Below are 7,525 nucleotides of genomic sequence, written 5' to 3' on the forward strand. Positions count from 1 at the left end.
TCCTGCCTCAGCCTCCCGAGCTGCTGGGATTACAAGCATGAGCCACTGTTCGGGCACTTGGTTCCTTTTCACCTGAAGTGCGTATTCTACCTATCTTCAGCTAGATTACTAGCACTTACAGAAGAGGATTCATGTATTCTAGTTATTTAACAATTAAATTTCACATTCAATTCTTCCATGATGATTCATGCAGATCTATAAAGATATATGACAATCTATAACAAGCACTAGTAATCAGAAAATTGTGATTCATTAACCACAAAATGTACAAGCAATCAGAAAACTGAGCTGTTGTTCATATTCTACCTCTTCCATTTTAATCAGGAAATAGTCGATAAAGTCCCTAGGATTGTTAATATCCAGGGATTCTTAGTGTTTTTTATTTTCTCCAGAAAATACTGTTTCAAGTCAGCAATATTCTTTTCTTTTACCATACAATTTATTTTTATTTTTTTTAGTCGTACATGACAGCAGAATGTATTTTGACATATAATACATACATGGAATGTACATACATCAATCATAATGTCTATTCTATTCTGCTGCCCTTCCTATCCCCCCTACTCCTCCCCTCCTCTCCCATCCTTTCTCTCTATCCAATCTAATGTGACAAACTTTTTTTTTCTTTTTCTCATCACAACATCATATATGTATTCTGCATAACAATGAAGTTCTCCTTCCATCTTTCGTGCAACTCCCCTTCTCCCTCTTTTTCCCTCCCACCTCTCTTCCCTATTTAGTGGTAGTCTTCTTCTCATGCTCTTCCTCCCTATCCCATTTTGAATCACTCCCCTTATATCAGAGAAGACATTCAGCATTTGTTTTTTAGGGATTGGCTAACTTCACTTAGCATAATCTGCTCTAATTCCATCTATTTGCCTGCAAATGCCATGATCTTGTTATATTTTAGTGCTGAGTAATATTCCATTGTGTATAACACATTTTTTATCAGTTCATCTATTGAAGGGCATCTAGGTTGGTTCCAAATTCTAGGTATTGTGAATTGTGCTGCTATAAACATTGATGTGGCTGTGTCCCTGTGGTATGCTCTTTTTAGGTCTTTTGGGTATAGTCTGAGAAGGGGAATAGCTGGGTCAAATGGTGGTTCCATTCCCAGCTTTCCAAGGAATTTCCATACTGCTTTCCAAATTGGCTGCACCAATTTGCAGTCCCACCAGCAATGTATGAGTGTACCTTTTTCCCCAAATCCTTGCAAGCACTTGTTGTTGTTTGACTTCATAATGGCTGCCATTCTTATTGGAGTGAGATGGTATCTTGGAGTAGTTTTAATTTGCATTTCTCTGATTGCTACAGATGGTGAGCATTTTTTCATGTATTTGTTGATTGATTGTATATCCTCTTCTGGGAACTTTCTGTTCAAGTCCTTGGCCCATTTGTTGATTGGGTTATTTGCTTTTTTGTTGTTTAACTTTTTGAGTTCTTTGTATACCCTAGAGATTAGAGCTCTATCTGATGTTTGAGGGGTAAAAATTTGTTCCCAGGATGTAGGCTCCCTATTCACCTCACATATTATTTCTCTTGCTGAGAAAAAACTTTTTAGTTTGAATTCATCTCATTTGTTGATTCTTGGTTTTAACTCTTGTGCTAAGGTATCTTATTAAGAAATTTGGGGCCTGCCCCCCCTTGATGAAGATTAGGACCAACGTTATCTTTTATTAGATGCAGAGTCTCTGGTCCGATTCCTAGGTCCTTGATCCATTTTGAGTTGACTTTTGTGCATGGTGAGAGAAAGGGATTCAATTTCATTTTGTTGCATATGGATTTCCAGTTCTCCCAGCACCATTTGTTGAAGATGCTATCCTTTCTCCATTGCATGGTTTTAGCACCTTTGCTTAATATAAGGTTTTTAGCACCTTTGTCTAATATAATTTTATGGATTTGTCTCTGTGTCCTCTATTCTGTACCATTGGTCTACCACCCTGTTTTGGTGCTGTTTTTGTTACTATTGCTCTATAGTATAGTTTAAAATCTGGAATCTCGATACCACCAATTTCACTCTTCCTGCTTAGAAATACTTTAGCTATTCTGGGTCTTTTGTTTTTTCAGATGAATTTCATGATTGCTTTTTCTACTTCTCCAAGGAATGTCATTGGGATTTTGATGGGAATTGCATTGAATCTTTAAAGTGCTCTTGATAATATGGCCATCTTAATAATATTAATTGTACCAATCCATGAGCAAGGTAAATCCTTCCATCTTCTAAGGTTTTCTTCTATTTCTTTCTTCAGGGTTCTGTAGTTTTCATTTTATAGATCTTTCACCTCTTTTGTTAGGTTGATTCCCAGGTTTGTGGGTTTTTTTTTTGAGGATATTGTGAATAGAGTAGTTGTACTCATTTCCATTTCAGAGAATTTGTCACTGATATACAGGAATGCCTTTGATTTATTGGTATTGGTTTTATGTCCTGCCACTTTGCTGAGTTCATTTACTAGTTCTAGAAGTTTCTTGGTTGAACTTTTTGGGTCTGTTAGGTATAGGATCATGTCATTGACAAATAGTGCTAATTTAAGTTCTTCTTTTCCATATTTATGCCTTTAATTTCTTTCATCTGTCTAATTGCTCTGGCTAGTGTTTGAAGAACTATGTTGAATAAAAGTGGTGAGAGAGGGCATCCCTGTCTTGTTCTAGATTTTAAAGGGAATGCCTTCAATTTTTCTCCATTTAGAATGATGCTGGCCTGAGGCTTAGCGTATATATATAGCTTTTACCATGTTGAGGTAACTTCCTGTTATCCCTAATTTTTCTAGAGTTTTGAACATAAAGAGATGCTGTATTTTGTCAAATACTTTTTCAGCATCGATCAAGATGATCATATGATTCTTATCTTTAAATCTATTGATGTGGTGAATTACATTTATTGATTTCCATATTGAACCAGGCTTGCATCCCAGGGATGAATCCCACTTGGTCATGGTGCACAATCTTTTTGATATGTTTTTGTATCTGATTTGCCAGAATTTTATTGAGAATTTTTGCATCTAAATTCATTAGGGATATTGGTCTGAAATTTTCTCTCTTTGAAGTGTCTTTATCTGGTTTTGGAATCAGGGTAATATTGGCCTCATAGAATGAATTTGGAAGTACTGCCTCTTTTTCTATCTCCTGAAATAGATTGAAGAGTATTGGTATTAGTTCTTCTTTAAAGTTCTTGTAAAACTCTGCTGTATATCCTTCCAGCTCTGGGCTTTTCTTGGTTGGTAGTCTTTTGATGGCTTCTTCTATTTCCTCACTTGATATTGGTCTGTTTAGGTTGTTTATATCATCCTGACTCAATCTGGGTAGCTCATATGCATTAAGGAATTTATAGATGCCTTCACTATATTTTATTAGAGTATAGGGTTTCAAAATAATTTCTAATTATCTTCTGTATTTCTGAAGTGTCTGATATGATGTTGCCTTTTTCATCCTATAAGCTAGTAATTTGGGTTCTCTCTCTTCTTCTCTTTATTAGCAAGGCTAGTAATCTATCAATCTTATTTATTTTTTCAAAGAACCAACTTTTAGTTTTGTCAATTTTTTTGATTGTTTCTTTTATTTTGATTTCATTAATTTCAGCTCTGATTTTAATTATTTCTTGCCTTCTACTGTATTTGCTACTGATTTGTTCTTCTTTTTCTAAGGCTTTGAGGTGTAGTGTGGGGTCATTTATTTGTTGGATTTTCCTTCTTTTAAGGAATGAATGCCATGAAATGAATTTTCCTCTTAATACTGCTTTCATAGTGTCCCAGAGATTTCAATATGTTGTGTCTGAGTTTTCATTTACCTCTAAGAATTTTTTAATTTCCTCTTTGATGTCTTCTGTAACCCTTTGTTCATTCAGTAGCATGTTGTTTATTCTCCATGTGATGTAGGATTTTTTCTTTCTTATTTTATTATTGATTTCCAATTTCATTCCATTATGATCAGATAAAATGCATGGTAGTATCTCTACTTCTTTGTATTTGCTAATATTTGCCCTGTGACATAATATATAGTCTATTTTTGAGAAGGATCCATGTGCTGCTGAGACGAAAGTGTATCCACTTGATGTTGGGTGGTATATTCTGTATATGTCAATTAAGTCTAAGTTATTAATTGTATTATTGAGCTCTATAGTTTCTTTATTCTTGTCTGGAATATCTGTCCAGTGGTGAGAGAGGTATGTTAAAATCTCCTATGATTATTGTGTTGTGGTCTATTTGACTCTTGAACTTGAGAAGAGTTTGATGAACATAGCTGCACCATTGTTTGGGGCATATATATTAATGATCATTAAGTCTTGTTGGTGTATGGTTCCCTTGAGCAGTATGTAGTGTCCTTGTTTATCCCTTTTGATTAACTTTGGCTTGAAGTCTATTTTATTTGATACAAGTATGGAGACCCCTTCTTGCTTCCGAGGTCCATATGAGTGGTATGATATTTCCCAACCTTTCACCTTCAGTCTGTGTATGTCTTTTCCTATCAGATGAGTCTCCTGTAGGCAACATATTGTTGGATCTTTTTTTAATCCAGTCTATTAGCCTATGTCTTTTGATGTTGCATTTAAGCCATTAACATTTAGGGTTACTATTGAGATATGGTTTGTACTTCCAGCCATATTTGGTTATTTATGTTACTTAACATGATTTGTTTTTCCTCTTTGTTTGGTTTTTCCTTTACTATACTACCTCCTGCTGTTGGTTTTCATTGTTATTTTTCATTTCCTCTTCCTGTAATCTTTTGCCAAAAATACTTTGAAGAGCTGGTTTTCTAGCTGCAAATTCTTTTAACTTTTGTTTATCGTGGAAGATTTTTATTTAATCTTCAATCCTGAAGATTAATTTTGCTGAATACATGATTCTTGGTAGGAACACATTTTCTTTCAGCATTTGAAATATGTTGTTCCAGGATCTTCTAGCTTTCAGAGTCTGTGTTGAAAGATCAGCAGTTATCCTGATTGGTTTACCCCTAAATGTAATCTTCTTCCTCTCTCTTGTGGCTTTTAAGATTCTCTCCTTATTCTGTATGCTAGGCATCTTCATTATTATGTGTCTGGTGTGGATCTCTTATGACTTTGTACATTCGGCATCCTGTAGGCTTCTAGTATTTGGATTTCTTTTTCATTCTTTAAGTCTGGGAAGTTTTCTAGTATTATTTCATTGAACAGATTGCTCATTCCTTTGGTTTGGACCTCTATACCCTCTTGTATCCTAATAACTTTTAAGTTTAGTCTTTTTATGTTATCCCATATTTCTTGGATGTTCTGCTCATGGTTTCTTAACATTCTCGCTGAGCTTTCTATGTTCTTTTCAAGTTGAAAACTTTGTCTTCATTGTCTGATGTTCTGTCTTCTAGGTGTTCTACTCTGCTGGTAATACTCTCATTTGAGTTTTTAATTTGGTTTATTTTTTCCTGCATTTCCAGGATTTCTGTTTTTTTTTTTATATCCTCTATCTCCCTGTAGAGTTGTTCTTTTGCTTCTTGGATTTGTTTATGTAATTCATTGTCAAAGTGATCTTTCATTGTCTGATTTTGTGTCTAATATCTTCTTTGAGACTCCAGATCATCTGAAGTATGTATATCCTGAACTCTTTATCCGACATTCCATCAGCTGCAGATATTACCTTATCTAATGTTGAATTGACCTGCATTGTTTGTGATCCTTTCTTTACTTGTCTTTTCATACTGCTCATGTTTCTTTCTAGCTTTGTGAAACTGTTGTGTTAATGGTTTTCCCCTTATATATTTATATTGTTCTTGTATAGCTCCCAAATCCCTCTTTTTTGGAGAAAGACAATGTTACAGCTCCTAACATCAACAGTACATAATCTAAGCACAAGTTTTCCTTATTAATACATTTATAGTTAGAATCTAAGTCTACAGATATTGGTTTCAATTATTATTTAAAAATATAGTCATTAGTTTCATAAAAGGCATACCATATCTGGTGGCATATAGAAAACTGAATTTCAGACAAAGGATGTTATACTCAGAGGGAAAGGAGTGAGGGTATGAGGTTAAACTAACTTAGCAACTTTGGAGAACTCTAACCAATAGACTGGAAATTTATGGAAGAATGTATAGATTCAACCTCCTATCTGTATCTAGAAAGTTACCCTACATATAGATAGTAAATGTTAGGGGGTTGAAAGTGAGATAGAGGGAGTAAGAATGAACAAAAAAATAACAAGGAAGAAAAGAGAAAAAAGAGAGAAGGAAAAAGAAAGTAAGAAAGAAATAAGGAAAAAAAATGGGGGAAGGTGGGGCATATGCAATTCCTCTATATTATATTATTTAGGTGATTCGGTTGTTCATGCACAGCTCTTGGTTTTACATATGTTAAGGTTGTGAAAGAGAGAGAGAAAAAAAAGTCTCTCTGAACTCTGTTTTCCTTTCTTCCAGTAGGTGATGTTGTCTATTCATAGCTTGAGCCCCTGTGTTCAGGGTAATAGATGTAGCCAGTGTGAAAGGACATGAGCTTCCACCTGTATCCTCCCTACTCTAGTCTCTGAGGTGGAAACCAGGTGCCTGTACAGTTATTGTTTTGCATTGATAGCTACACCCCCCAAAAGCTTGTGGGAAATGTTTTGAGTTATTGCAGCTAAGGGTGGGGGAGTTGGAAACCGAGTACCTGGATCAGCTGCAGAACCATGCTGGTAGCCACAACCCCTTTGATGGGTTTTAAGGGTTGATGGGCTTCCTCTGGACTATTGCTCGGGGCGGGGCCAGGCTTCCTCCTCCAGTCTGGTCTGGCTTGGCCCCGGGCTTCCTCCAGCAATATTCTTAAGAAATATTTTATGACTCCCTGGGAAAAAATCAATGACAGCAGGAAAGTTATTGCAAACCTAAAAGATAAAATATTCACTAAATAATAATATGTAATAAAGGTACATAAATCTTACACATAGTCCATCTTAGAAAATGTAGGAGAAAAATTGTGTTCACCCTGAGGGGTAGATCTTTATTGTAAATATATAATAATTCCTAAGCTTAAAGAAAGACATGAAGGAAAGAACTATGACTAGAGGATCAGAAATAATAATCATTTCCTATACTTACACATCATTTTTTAGAGATAAAAATAAGTTTACATAAATTCTCTCCTTTTTCAACCAAATTTTTCCTTATAATATGGATGTGTAAATTGGTGTGAATTACCACAATTCATATTTTGTAGATGAGGGCAGAGTAAGGACATATAAGGGTGTTTGGGTAACCCAACAAAGAGCACAATGCTGCCCTCTGCTGCTGCTGGTATAAAGTAGCCTCAGAATAGAATAATTTCTAAGGAATAGGGAAGGTTTTGCAAATACCATAAAATACAATTGGGTATTCAATGGATAAAATATCTGCACAAGAGCCAGTAGATTTCTGAACATCTCACAATAAGCTTTTATGGAGAATAAAGTACATGTCAGCTGAGAATAGGGTAAAGCTGTGTTTGTTCAGGGGTTATACAGAGTAAAATCCAGTCATTTTGTTATTCTAACCTTATGACCTTGTCCACTAGGATCTCAACTGAAGCATCAAACCCCTCTTATTTATT

The 7,525-nt window shown here is 35.2% G+C and overlaps 1 long non-coding RNA gene across 5 annotated transcripts in view; it reads right to left on the minus strand.

Moving 5' to 3' along the window:
* LOC101964587 (uncharacterized) overlaps window positions 1-6,782 on the minus strand; it is a 56,119-nt gene extending 49,337 nt beyond the window's left edge. For all 5 annotated transcript variants that reach the window (XR_013434217.1, XR_013434215.1, XR_005727997.2 and 2 more), the window contains exon 1: window positions 6,611-6,782. This is a non-coding gene — a long non-coding RNA (uncharacterized LOC101964587). The remainder of the gene's footprint in view (window positions 1-6,610) is intronic.
* Between the last annotated feature and the right edge of the window lie 743 nt (window positions 6,783-7,525).

This window comes from Ictidomys tridecemlineatus, chromosome 1, assembly GCF_052094955.1.
Source record: "Ictidomys tridecemlineatus isolate mIctTri1 chromosome 1, mIctTri1.hap1, whole genome shotgun sequence".
In the NCBI taxonomy this organism is placed as follows: Eukaryota; Metazoa; Chordata; class Mammalia; order Rodentia; family Sciuridae; genus Ictidomys; species Ictidomys tridecemlineatus.